The sequence below is a fragment of the Solanum stenotomum genome, chromosome 10 (assembly GCF_019186545.1).
Source record: "Solanum stenotomum isolate F172 chromosome 10, ASM1918654v1, whole genome shotgun sequence".
In the NCBI taxonomy this organism is placed as follows: Eukaryota; Viridiplantae; Streptophyta; class Magnoliopsida; order Solanales; family Solanaceae; genus Solanum; species Solanum stenotomum.
In genome coordinates, this window is record NC_064291.1 from 11,001,903 (window position 1) to 11,016,542 (window position 14,640).

Sequence of the window (14,640 nt, forward strand, 5' to 3'; positions counted from 1 at the left end):
GAGAGAATCTTGAGAGAAAATGTGTCTAAGTATGGGAGAGGTGTTTTGGGAAATGTTTTAGAGATGGGAATTGAACTAATGGTATATAGGAAATAACATATGCCCTTTGGAAAAAAATGGTCCAACACTTAGAAAAAATAATGAGGCGGGTGAACAGTAAAGACGCTCACTGGAAATTGCTTTTCCTGCCGGGCAGAGTTTACAAAAATGGGCAGAACTTCTTCTTCCGAACTCCGAATGAGGTGAAACGAAGTGCGTTAGGTATCTGACTCAAAGGGCTTTCCATGGATATGTTATGGGCCACCCAATTATTTGTGTGCTAGGAGATATGACCCTCCAAAGTAGACCCTCAAAAAAGGCTTCACTTGGAAATTTCGGATTTTGATACGATTGCTCTAAAATTTGGGTTAGACCCATTTTCCACCCAATTTGACCCCCTAAATAAGAATATGAAGTCGGATTTTCGAAAAACGAAACGAATGTTTTTTATATATCTAAACAAGTTTCCTGGAACTTCCGAAGCACATTTTTAAGAACTTTTTGGGTCATTTCACAACCCAACACTATGATCTCACATACCTTAATAGGGATCACCCCTGACGAAAACCACGACGATCTTAACAAACTTTGCTTCTTCTTCACTTTCTTCTCTTTTTTCCTTTTATCTCAAGAACCCTAACTCTCACTTTTAAAAGGAAAAACTGATTTAAATCAGCCTAAACCCTTAATATAACCAAAAGAAATGGCTCGGGAAAGGACAAAAATACCCTTACAAATTCGGACTAAACTGCCCTGCCAATAGCCCAACTTCCAAACGATATAACTCACTTATACGAACTCGGAATCGAGCAAACTGGGCGGCGTTGGAAAGATCACTCCACGAGGTTTGCAAACGTAACTGGAAATACACCTAAATCTTCCTGAGCTTAGAGTTATGACTGTCTGAAGTTGACCAAAAACTCATTTTTTTCATACTTAGCTAAATTTCCAGATTTTTAATTCTTTCCAAAAAAATGACTATTTCCTATTCTAAGCTTCTTCATAGCTATTTCAAATTGCTGGATGTTACAATATCTCCCCCTTGGGAATATTCGTCCTTGAATGAGATGACGCTTACTAGGCTAAGGGTGTAAATCTAACTCAAACACCCAACAAACAACAATGCCCACAATCCACCTTGATACCTCAAAACACCATCTCCCCCTTGTTCAGAAGCAATTATTTCTTATGAACATTTTGCCCGTAATTCCATCAAGATAGGGTCTGGGTCTTTCCCACCTTTTACTTCTGACACTAATGATGACTCAGCCCTGCTCGTCACTTCTATTCCTCCTTCTGTGAAAACTATAAGTCTAACTCCCAGGTGTGCCAGTCTGTGCACATCTATTACTAACTCTCTCTTTCCTTCTTTAATATGGGCGGTGCAACCCATAGACAACTTGCTTAAAGAATCAGTAACAACATTAACCTTACCAAGGTGATAAAGAAAAATCATGCCATCATCCTTGAGTACCTTAACCACTCTCTCTCTATCTAAGATTAAGCTCATTCTAAGTGAACACACCCACATGAACATCATTCAACAATGATGCTATATCTTCAAAGGAAAAATTACAACAACCAACTCTAGCTCATCACATTACACGGCGATTCGCCTAAACTCGACTATTGATCTCAAATCCATTTTCGATTCAGATACCCAGTATGTACTCAATAACCAAGTATCGTAACTGGGCGATAGTCAACTTCTCTTTCCATTCCTGAAAAATTTCCTGAGAAGCTTCGGACTGTTGAAACATCGCTGTTTTTTCGAATCAACTTGGTCAAATAAAACCCTTTTCTAATAGATCCCTTTAACTGCTCTTTCAACTCTTTCCAATCTGTTGGTTCCATTCTATATGGCGAAAAAGAGATATGACAAGAATCTGGAATGAGGTCTATGCCGAAATCTATTTCTCTCTCAGGAGGAATTTTGGGTAGGTCATCAAGAAAAACTTCTGGAAACTCTCTTACTATAGGCACTAACTAAAAATGAGGTNGTTCCATTCTATATGGCGAAAAAGAGATAGGACAAGAATCTGGAATGAGGTCTATGCCGAAATCTATTTCTCTCTCAGGAGGAATTTTGGGTAGGTCATCAGGAAAAACTTCTGGAAACTCTCTTACTATAGGCACTAACTGAAAATGAGGTATCTCAACACTAGAGTCATTAACTCGGACTAAGTGATAGATACAACCCTTCAAAACTAACTTTCTCGCCTTGAGGTACGAAATGAAACGACCCTTAGGCATTGCAAAACTACTACTCAACTCTATGACTCTCTCACTAGGTTGCTCTGGTATAACATCAAAGTTTAAAGCAATATAAGGAATTACAAAAGATAGACTCGTTCTGGGGTCTAGTAAAGCATAAACAGCAAAGTCAAATATTCGAATCATACCAGTGACAACATCTGGTCAATCCTCTTGCTCTTGGTGACTGGTGATTGCGTAGAGGAAGTTTGCTCTTCCGCCAGTACTAGAAGTAGATCCTCTAGGTACCATCCTGTCTGGGGGAGCAACTGATGAAGCTTAGGCCCTATTGCTTAGATTTCCACTACCTTGCCTATTCTTTGGACACTCTCGCATGAAATGTCCACTCCGACCACATAGAAACAACCAATGGAGCCCTCACGACAAATCCCTGAGTGGTTCCTACCACACTTGGTGCAGGCAGGAGGCTTACTACCCCTTGGTACCATACTTCCTTGAGGATAGGCAAGTCTAGCCCTGAAACTATAGGAATTTCTATTGTACCCATATTTGTTCTAAGGTGAAAGTGCACTAGCAGATGGTGAAGTAGGTCACTTTTGTTTCTGTGGGAGGGATGACTGATTAGCATCATTCTTTTGCTGCCTGAACTCGTCCCCTACTATCTTAGCCCTCTTATCCTTTATCGCTTCTCTACCTTTCAGCTTACCCTCCTCAACTTGTTATAAATAGATCATAAATCTTTCTAGGTCAATATCCCCTATAAGCATAGTTGCCTTGCCTTCCTTTCTTGACTGACGAGATTACCCAGCAACATATAAACTCATTCTACCCGTCATGTTCTCAACCATCTCCGGAGCATAGCGGGAAAGTTGTGTGAACTTCAGACTGTACTCATGAACACTCATAGACTCTTGATTAAGGGTGAGAAACTCGTTTATCTTTGCTTCTCTCAAGTCACGAGGAAAGAAACGCGCCATGAGGGCACTCTTTAACACAATCCAACTCACTACTAGCGCATCCTCAACCCTATTCTTTTTCCATTGGTCGAACCCGATTCTAGGGACACCCTTCTTTTGGTATGCAGCTAGTTCCACCCTCTCTGACTCAGCAACATGCATCATATCAAATACCCTTTTAAGCTTCTCAATGAAGTTCTCCGGATTCTCACTAATACTTGAACCTATGAAGCTTAGTGGGTTCATCAATAAGAGTTCACGGATCCTTGAAGTATTAACCACTTCATGTCGATTAGCTCTTTGTGCAACATGAAAGGTCACAACTTGACTTAACATCTGGATAGCTTCACGAAAATAAGCATATTTGATCTCTTCTTAGGTTTGCACTTCCAGGGCATTTGGTAACTCTTGTTTCTTAACTCTCGTCACAACTGGACGAACTTTGACTGCTCTTCGTGGAGGCATGATCCTCTGAAAACACGCGCAAGCACGAATTAGAAAGAAACTTTTTAGAGATAAACTCTGACGCACGAGATGAGTATGAAGTCTTCCTAAATGTTGCAGGCTCCTAATTATTGACGTGGCGCGCTTTACACCGATAACTAGGACAATACAAACAAGACTTCATAGACTCCCTAGGACTCTTGAACTCTGTGTTCTGATACCAAGTTTGTCACGCCCTGAGCCTACACCCTGGATGTGGCCGGGACTTAAAGGCCATTGCTGAACCCTTGGCCTGGCTTTCTTAACTCAGCGGAAACCTAACTCAACAGAATAACTCAATACAATGAAAGGGCATAAAACAAGCCAACTGATAAAATCTGGCCAAAAAGGTAACTCGAGTCTCAAAATAGAATGTTTATATATATACATAGATGAGAGACTCAATACTAACTGATTAACTGACTGACTGTCTGTGAAGCCTCTATAACCCTGAGATGGATGTTGGGACAGACCCCGCAACATCCTAATAAAGCAAAACTAAGAGAACAAAATAACTGAGTCCTCCGGAATGCAAGGAAGCTCACTACTGACTCTGGATTTCTCAGCTGGATCAACGGCGTGCTGGATGATAATCCTGGGTACCTGCGTCTGCTTCATAATGAGATGGAGGCCAACTGGCATCAGTATATGGAATGTACAAGTATGCGAGCTGGACAACAAACAACAACTTAAGCTTCAAAGGAATACAAAAGAGAACTTACCTTGGCTCTGTTCAACTCATGAATAATTGAACTCAATATAAAGCAATAAGACACATGCAATATATACAATGCTTTTAAAACTATTTAAAACCTGACGTCAAAATCATATTTATAATATCATGAAAATACCATGCTTCCTCTCAAAGTATACTTGTGGAATGCATGAATGAAGTCCCATACCCTCATCCATACTAAGCAGAACCCCTCTAGGAACTATGCAATTGCTACTGTGTGAGTTTCTTTAACCGATAACCAACCACTATGAGTCCTAGTGATGATACAACATTGTAGCTCACGTTGCCCAAGGACCATCCTATACCTTGCCGTGATATTGGATCTTACTTTAACTTTAACTTAGTGATCCACTAGCTTAACGTTACGTGATCATCCAAAAAGTATGGCCCGTCAAATCCCATGTTTGGCAACAAGGTTCTTTGGGGGCTGTGAGTTCTTTGAACGCTTGCCCAATTCGGTGCTCAAGACTACTCCCAAAAATACTTTAGCTCATAAGTGTTTTAAACACATCTTTCTTTAGTTTGAAATAATTGCTCAAACTACCTTTTTAAAAGAGGTACTTGCTCTTGAAAACTCTTTCTAGAAAGAACATATCAAAACCATATTTTAATATTATCATTGATGACTTGGGAAGTCATACTGCATAAACATTGATGCTATATCTTAATACCATACTGTTTAAGCATTGATGACATACTCTATTGTCATACTAATCATGTTTTAGAAACTCTTTCGCAAAACTCACCTTTTCCTTAAAAGAGATGGTACTGAAAACTGCTCAAAACTCTTTTGGAAATCTTAGTTTCCTCTCATCTTAAATGTGGAAGCATTTATAAACTTCTTTGGAAATACTTAGTTCCCTAATAACTTTTGAGAAATGAACTTGACTCTTTATTCTTGGCTTAACTTGAAACTGTATACTCTTTACTCAACTTGAAACTCTATACTCTTTACTAAACTTTAAACTCTATACTCTTTACTCAATTTGAAACTCTATACTCTTTAAAATTTTTTAAAAACATTAAAGACTTGCTTTGACCTACTTCTTAACTTCAAAGCTTGACTTCTAACTTCACTTGACTTGGATCCTATCTTTCCTCGAATTGGATTATGGATTCAAAGTGTATGATCACATGTTTATGGATGAGTTCGGGATGTCTAGATGTACCTTAGAGTGTTGAAAACAACTATAAAACATAGGTACAATACCAAGGAACATGTATGAAAAAGTGGGGAATGAATGGGAAAGATTGGCGTCCTTGGCGCTTTGAGAGGCGCGGGGCGCCAACCTTCAGACTTCAGAGGGGCCTGCTGGGCGCTCTGCAAGGCGTGCCACCCCAAGGGGAAACCTCAGAACCCCTGTTGGGGCGCGCTGTCTGGCGCGACGCCCCTGCATTTTCCCCCGAAAATCCAACTTTTCTCTTTCATTTTTCCAGCTCTAAACCACCTTAACATCAAAGGTTTCAGACCCAAACACTTAGAATCATAAAACCCCTCAACATAAACTAGATTCAACTCGAAATCACAACCGGAAACATTTACCAAGACAACAAGGAACTTCAACAACACAACCAACAACTTCAACAACCACAATCAACAACTTCAAGAAACACAACCAATCTTTTCTCGGAATTAAAACGAGTTTGGCGGGTGGGGGAATGAACCAACCCAACACTATGATCTCACAAACCTTAATAGGGATCACCTCCGACGAAAACCACGATGATCTTAACGAACTTTGCTTCTTCTTTAATTCTTTCTCTTCTTTCCTTTTCTCTCAAGAACCCTAACTCTCACTTTTAAAAGAGAAAACTGATTTAAATCAGCCTAAACCATTAATATAACCAAAAGAAATGTGTAGGGAAAAGACCGAAATACTCTTACAAATTCGGAGTAAACTGCCCTGCCAACAACCTAACTTCCAAAGGGCATACTCTCTCATACGAACTAGGAATCGAGCAAAATTGGCGGCATTGGAAAGATCACTCCACAAAATTTGCAAAAAGAAAAACTGTAAATACACCTAACTCATCATGAGATAGGAGTTATGACTATCTGAAGTTGACCAAAAACTCATTTTTTCCATACTTCGCTAATTTTCCAGATTTTTAATTCTTTCCAAAAAAAATGACTATTTCCAATTCTAAGCTTCTTAATAGCTATTTTAAATTACTAGATGTTACACACCATTGAAGATGCTGAATACGGATCGAGAATCGATCTATGCGTGATCCGGATGCTGAGTACCTTAGCCTACATCATGAAAGGATGTAGCTCAGAGTATGCATCTGTACTTTGAATGTAGTGAGCATGAAAGATATAGATAATAGCTGAACTAAATATATAAGCTAAACAAAATATAAAAGTTGAACAAGGCATAACTGAGCAATGACATAATCTGAACAAGAACGTATATACGGAAACATAATTGAAAAGCTGAGCTAAATTCAATTACTAAGTACTACTCATGAACATACATGTTGAGACTGAATATTGAAGTAAAACATGAAAACCTGGTTAAAAGCACTAGAGTCTAATTGTGGGAGCTACTATTAACTAACATAAATCACGTGAGCTAAATGTGGAGTCTGATGTATATGCCCCATCGACAGGACACAATTACCTTGCCAGGGGTATAAAGTCATGACTGTCATGATCAATAAATTTGATGCCCAATAGAGGGGACTTATAATCCTACGAGGGCACAAAGTTTTGGGACTATGAGGGTACGCTGAACCCTAGTCCAACTCGGTGCTAAGTCTTCTCCCAATTGGAAAGATTTATGACACAAAAGAATTGAAATACTGGATAGCTCAATATTTGGACATGCAAATCACAGAGTGCAACATTTAGATACTGAAAATGTTTATCTATTTAACTGGCCTAGCAAGTGTAATTCATGAACTAAGAGAATCTACACAACTAGGGTTCTGAGTTTCATGTTATGAACTAAGCAATGTTTCCATGAAGACATGATAATTCGATTAAGAATAATAAAACAACTAAATCACAACAATTCCTAAGGTTTAGAAAACCCTTGGGCTAAACAAGATATAGAGAAACAAGAATATGACTGGATTCTAGAGACCTAGTGGATGAAAGGAACCCACTAGTGAAATTCCACATACCTAGTGACAAAATTTACGAAGAAATACTTTGATTTCGGGGTTGAAACTTGAAGAAAACCTTAAGATTGTTCTTCAGAGGCTGGCCGACTTTTCTCTTCTTTTTGGCTCTAATTTCGATGATTTTTTTTGAATAAAATTTAGGTAGGTTATGACTAGAATACTAGGCTTAAGTTGAGTAAAACGATGTAGGTTAGTGGTTAAACGACGTAGTTTAAGTGTCCAATGCATAGGGGAAAAGACCAAAATGACCCTGACTTAAAAGGTGACGAAGGCGTACCATGGAGCCACCAACGGACCGTCAAAGGGACCACAGCCTGTCAAGTGGGTCGTGGTTGCTGGTCAGGTCTACTGGTTCTAGGGAATCCCCTATACGATCCACTTCACATATTTTGTGAAGGACCACAGACCATGAAGGCTACCGATGTTCTTTACATGGGGTTGGGTATACTGGTTCAGTTTTACGAGCCTCACCATGGCCGTCATCAAGACCATGACCCGTGGAGGGCTTTTTGGTCTGATGCCTGACCCTTAGGTTGTTCTGCCTTGCTTCCACCAGCCTTCCTACAACTCATGTGGTGAACCCCGACCCTTGAAGGGCTCCGTGGTCCACCACTTCTAGGAGGGTGTGAACCACGAGCAGGTCGATGGACAATGGTTCCTTTGATAGTCTAAGAAACCCTCCATGGTTCACCAATTTTATGTTGTTCTGTGTGAGTTAAGTTTTGAGGTGTTACAATATATCCCCCTTGGGAACATTCGTCCTCGAATGAAGTCTAAACTAGCCGAGTATGGAGGGAAGGAGTTGCAATCCTTATCACTAAGTACTAGAAACTGATCTAACTTAATTGAGTTCCAAGAACATGCAAATATGCTGAAATGCAAGAACAACTGGAGGAACAAGATACTGAGATTGAATTTATGCAAGAGTAAACTGAGAGACAGGTGAGGAACTATTATCGGAAGCTAAAATGGAATCAGAAGGAAAGAGATGAGGATACTTTCCCTTCATGGCTGCTTCTACTTCCCAAGTAGCTCCCTCTATGGACTGATTCCTCAAACAAAACCTTTACTGAAGTGACTTCCTTATTTCTCAACCTACGAACCTGGCAGTAAAGAGTTTCAACTGGCACTTTTTCATAAGTGAGGCTATCCTTCAAAATAACACTATCTAATGGTACTATTGATGTCGGATCACCCACGTACTTCTTCAACAGGGAAATGTGAAAGACTGGGTGAACCGCTGCTAGTTCTGCTGACAACTCTAAATCGTAAGATAACTTACCAACCCTTTTTAGGATTTTGTAAGGACCTACATATCTAGGACTGAACTTCCCTTTCTTGCCAAATATCATAGTCCCCTTCATAGGTGACACCTTCAGAAAAAATCCAATTATCGATTTGGAACTCTAGGTCACTTCTCTGCACATCTGCATGCGACTTCTGATGACTCTGGGCTATCTTTAGTCTATCTCTGATGAGCTAAACCTTTTCCATAGCCTCATGAACTGAATCAAGCCCAATCAATGTTGTTTTAGCTACTTTAAACCAACCAATTGGGGATCTGCATGTACGCCTGTATAATACCTCAAAAAGGGGCCATCTAAATACTGAAATAATAGCTATTATTATAGGCGCACTCTGTGAGAGGTAGGTGATCATTCCAACTGTCTTTGAAATCGATCACACCAGCTCTCAACATGTCCTCTAAGGTTTGAATGGTACACTTTACCTGACCATCCGTCTGTGGATGAAATGTTGTGCTGATATTTACTAGGGTACCAAGACCTTTGTAAGAAAATTTCCATAAATGAGAGGTAAACTGAGAACCTCTATCTGAAATGATAGACAAGGGAACCCCATGTAACCTGACTATCTCATTGATGTAGAGTTTAGTTTATACCCCCGTTGAATCTGTAGTCTTGACAGCCAAGAAGTGACTGGACTTTGTAACTCTGTGTACTATCACTCAAATGGAGTCATGAACAATGTAGCCAACGTGGGTAGAAAGGGTAATGCTTTTTTTGTGATTCCTTAATGCTTTTAGCATAGACTAGTGGATCAACTTAGTAGTAGGTCCTATACCCTGTAAAAGTATAAGACAGTTCTAGCAACATGGGCTAGACGTTGTATCATAACATAGCTCATAGTGATGGTTGTGAGTTAGAGAAACTCCCACATAAATATTTTTTATTCTTATATACACAGAAATATTTTATATTCTCATATACACAGAGATATTTGTATTTTCGTATTGTTTATTTTGCAGTCTTGAATACAAATTGAGTTTATTTTGTAGTCTTGAATACAAATAGAGTTTATTTTGTAGTCTTGAATACAAATTGAGTATAGTGTATTTTTAATTACATTGAGTTGTTATCTACATGCTTGAAAAGCTTTTGTTTATACTACATTCTTTACTACTAATTTATATTGAAATGAGTTGAGTATCCCTGAGTCGAGTTGAGATGAGGTAAGTATTTCTTTTAGTTCCAGTTAAACCTTATCTTGTTTAGATTTCCTCTAACATGCTCGTACATCCCATGTACTGACGATACAGGTAACCATGATTAGCATCCAACACTTCATTGATCCAGTTGAGTTTTAGAATTTATTGGTAAGCCTCATTGCTTCCAGAGGATCTCTTTTTTAATTTTCATTTATGTCAGTCTTGTAAGGATGATCAACGGTCTTGTCCTGACATCCCTCATAGCATTAGAGGCTTCATAGATAGATAGACAGTTGTTCATGAGTCTTGTTCATTTCAGTTGTTGATGTCTGAGACTTGAGTTTCCACTTTATCTAGTGAAGGTTTCTTTAAATATTCTTAGTTAGTTATTTGAGTTAAAGCTTTACTTTTAAAGTTATTTTATGTTGATTAACTCTTCTGCTGATAGTTAACCTAGGCCAAGGGTTCGCTTAGGGCCAACAATTGTTCTCGAGTGCCAATCGCGTTCAGGGTGCTCAGGGAGTGACAAACTTGGTATTAGAGCAAAGAGTTTAAGAGTCCTAGGGTGTTTATGAAACCATGTAGTTAGAGTCCTAGTTATCAGTATGAAGCACGCCATATCTTTAATTAGGAGGTTACAACATTTAGGAACTATCTCACTTCTTTCATACTCTTTTCATGTGATAGAGATCATCTCTATAAAGTTTCCTTCTAATTCATTCTTGCGTGTATCATTCAGATCATTCATTCACGAAGAATTATTCGAGGTCGTCCAGCTAGGAGAAATGTTGAACCACAGGATCAAGCGGTACCCAATGTACCCTAAGTGCAACTCCAAATGAAGGTCCTTAATGCTGAGTTCTGGGAAGCTATCCAGATGTTGAGTCAAGCTGTGACAAAAAAGTTGGGTAACAAAGAGGGGTTTGACAGGATGAGGCTAATACGTCCAGAATCCGCGAGTTCTTAAGGATGAATCCTGCAAACTTCACCGGTTCAAGTGTCACTGAAGATTCAGAGAACTTTGTAGCAGAGTTTCAGAAAGTTTTTGAGATTATGCATGTTGCCGATGCTGAACAAGTCGAACTAGCTGCGTACCAGTTGAAGGGTGTCGCTAGAACCCGATTTGACCAATGAAATATGAATAGAGCTGAAGGTGCACCAATTGTGAGCTGGGATGCATTGGAGGAGGCCTTCATGAGGAATTTCTTTCTCAATGAACTAAGAGAGGCCAATGTAAGGGAATTCCTCACTCTTAATCAGGAATCTATGAGTGTGCATAATTACAGCCTTAAGTTAATCCAACTGTCCCTTCATGCTCCGGAGATGGTTTCTGACATGAAGAGCAGGATGAGTTTGTTTGTTGCTAGGTTATCTCATCTGTCATGTAAGGTTAACAATGCAACTATGTTGATAGGAGATATGGACATAGCAAGGCTGATTATCCATGTGCAACAGGTCGATGAAGATAAGCTAAGAGATAGAGAAGAGTTTAGATACAAAAAGGCTAATACATCAGGGAATGACTCCAGGCATCAGAAGAGTAATGCAAACCAGTCTTGCTTCGAGCAAAAGGAAAAGGGACCTGGTCCATCATCTGCTAGATCACCTGCACCAAGGAACAGAGGTGAGTTCAAGAATCTAAATTCGCATAATTTCAGAGCTAGACCCATATAGTCACAAGGTAGTGTGGCAAAAAGAGTTAATGGTACATATGAAAGTGCTAAATTTGGTAGGACCCACTCAGTAGTGTGTCGTGATGGTTCCAATGGTTGCTTCAAGTATGACCAGAATGATCACTTCATGAAAGAGTGCCCTACGAACAGACAAGGCAATGGTAATAGGGGCACTATAGTCCAATCTTTTTCAGTGGCCTCCACCAAACAAAACTGCACCTAGAGAAGCTACTTCAGGGGCAAGCGGAGAAGAAAACCATATGTATGCTATCAACTGCCGCCAGGATCAAGAGAATTTGCAACATGTTATCACTAGTATGATCAAATTCTTTGCTTTTGATGTATATTCTACCCTAGATCCATGTGCGAGTCTATCTTTTGTGACTCCTTATGTTGCGACGAATTTAGATATTCTTCTTGAGAAACTTATTGAGCCCTTTAGTGTTTTTACACCAGTTTGTGAGTCGATTCTAGTTAAGAGAGTTTATCGTGATTGTACCATTTCTGTCAATCATATGAGCACACTGACTTTGTCGAGTTGGACATGTTAGATTTTGATGTCATTCTAGGTATGGACTTGCTTCATTCCTTTTATGCCTCAGTTGATTATAGAACTTGAGTAGTAAAGTTCTAGTTTCTAATGAGCCAGTAATAGAGTGGAGGAGTAGTTCAGCAGTTCCTAAGGGTCATTTTATTTCGTACCTTCAAGCGAGAAAGTTAGTTTCCAAGGGTTGTGTCTATCGCTTAGTCCGAGTTAATGCTTTTAGTTTTAAGACACCTCATATTCAGTCAGTTCCAGTCGTGAGTAAGTTTCCAAAAGTCTTTTCAGATGATCTTCCCGGAGACCCTCCTATGAGAGAAATAGACTTCGGTATAGATATTTTCCCCGATACCTATCCAATCTCTATTCAGCCTTATAGGATGGCTTCAGTGGAGTTGACGGAGTTAAAAGGGCACTTGAAAGACCTTCTTGAGAAAGGCTTTATTTGACCAAGTATCTCACATTGGGGTGCCCCGATCTTATTTGTGAGGAAGAAAGATGGTTCCCTTTGAATATGTATAGATTACCATCAGTTGAAAAAGGTTACCATAAAGAATAAGTATCCTCTTTTGAGAATTGATGATCTTTTCGATCAACTTAGGGGTGCAACTTGTTTTTCTAAGATAGACCTCAGATCAGGATATCATCAGTTAAGAGTAAGAGAAAGTGACATTCCTAAGAAAACTTTCAGGACTCGCTATTGTCATTATGACTTTCTGGTCATTTTATTCGGTTTGACTAATTCTCTTGCAGCATTCATTAACCTTATGGACAGAGTATTCAAGCCTTATCTATATATGTTTGTTATCATTTTTATCGATGATCTTCTAATCTATTCGAGGAATGAAGAAGATCATGCTAGTCATCTTAGATAAGTTCTCCAAACTCTCAAGGATAAAGAGTTGTATGCTAAATTCTCTAAGTGTGAGTTTTGTCTTGAGTCTGTGGCATTCTTAGGTCACATTGTTTCTGGTGATGGAATTCAAGTTGACACTCAGAATATAGAAGTAGTGCAGAACTGGCCTAGACCGACATCCCCAACTGAAATTAGGATTTTCGTGGAGTTTGATGGATATTATAGAAGGTTCATCCAGGGGTTGTCATCTATTTCATCACCTTTGACAAAGTTAACATAGAAGACAATAAAGTTTAATGGTCAGAAGCTTATGAGAAGAGCTTTTAGGTATTGATAACTAGATTTAGTACTGCCCAGTGTAGACCTTATCGGAGGGTACATAAGGCTTTGTGGTATATTGTGTTGCATCTAGAGTTGGATTGGATTGTGTATTGAGGCAGAATGGCAAAGTTATAGCTTATGCCTACAGACAACTTAAGATTCACTAGAAAAATTCCCCAACCCATGATCTAGAGTTTGCTATTGTAGTGTTCGCTTTGAATATATGGCGTCACTATCTTTATGGTGTTTATTTAGATGTGTTTACCGATCACAAGAGTCTTCAGTATGTATTCAGTCAGAAAGATCTTAATCTCAGACAAAGGAGGTGGCCTGAGTTATTTAAGGATTATGACTAAGTATCTTCTATTACCCAGGTAAGGTTAATGTAGTTATTGATGCTTTGACAAGGTTGTCTATATGTAGTACTGCCTATGTTGAGGAGGACGAGAAATATTTAGCAAAAGATATGCACTGACTTGCAAGATTGGGAGTCCGTTTGTCGGATTCCAATGAAGGTGGAGTAGTGGTGATGAATGGGGTTGAATCATAATTAGTGTTTGAAGTGAAAGAGAAACTTGACCAAGACCCTATTTTGCTTGATTTAAAGGCAAATGTTCATAAGCAGAAAGTTATGGCTTTCGAACAAAGGGGAGATGGTGTATTGAGGTATTAAGGTAGGTTGTGTGTATGAATGGTGGATGAACTCCAAGGGAGGATCATGGAAAAAGCCCATAGCTCCACATATCCTATCCATCCGGGTTCCACAAAGATTTATCGCGACTTGACAGAAGTCTAATTGTGGAGTCTCTTTAAGAAATGTATTGTAGAGACTACTTACTCAATTTGGGTGAATGTAGATCAAATGACTGAATCAGCTCACTTTTTTTCTGTAAAGACTACTTATTCAGCAGAGGATTATGCCAAGTTATACATTCAAGAGGTAGTCATTCTTTATGGCGTTCCGGTGTTAATCATTTCAGATAGAGGTACCCAATTTACTACCCAATTTTGGAATTCTTTCTTGAAAGGTTTGGGTTGGAAGGTGAACTTTAGTACTGTTTTTCATCCCCAGACTGATGGTCAAGCAGAGAGCAGAATTCAGACTTTAGAAGATATGTTGAGGGCTTGTGTGATTGATTTAAAAGTTAATTGGGATTATCAGTTACCTCTCATAGAGTTTACTTACAACAATAATTATCTCTTTAACATCCAGATGGCACTTTATGAAGCTGTTTATGGAGAAGAT

The 14,640-nt window shown here is 39.1% G+C and overlaps 1 protein-coding gene and 1 pseudogene across 1 annotated transcript in view; one reads left to right on the forward strand and one right to left on the reverse strand.

Moving 5' to 3' along the window:
• The window catches only part of LOC125841540 (uncharacterized), a 24,890-nt pseudogene extending 21,216 nt beyond the window's left edge, over positions 1-3,674 (reverse strand).
• LOC125878340 (9-cis-epoxycarotenoid dioxygenase NCED2, chloroplastic) overlaps positions 1-14,640 on the forward strand; it is a 785,333-nt gene that overhangs the window by 475,371 nt on the left and 295,322 nt on the right. The gene's annotated exons all lie outside the window — the stretch shown is intronic.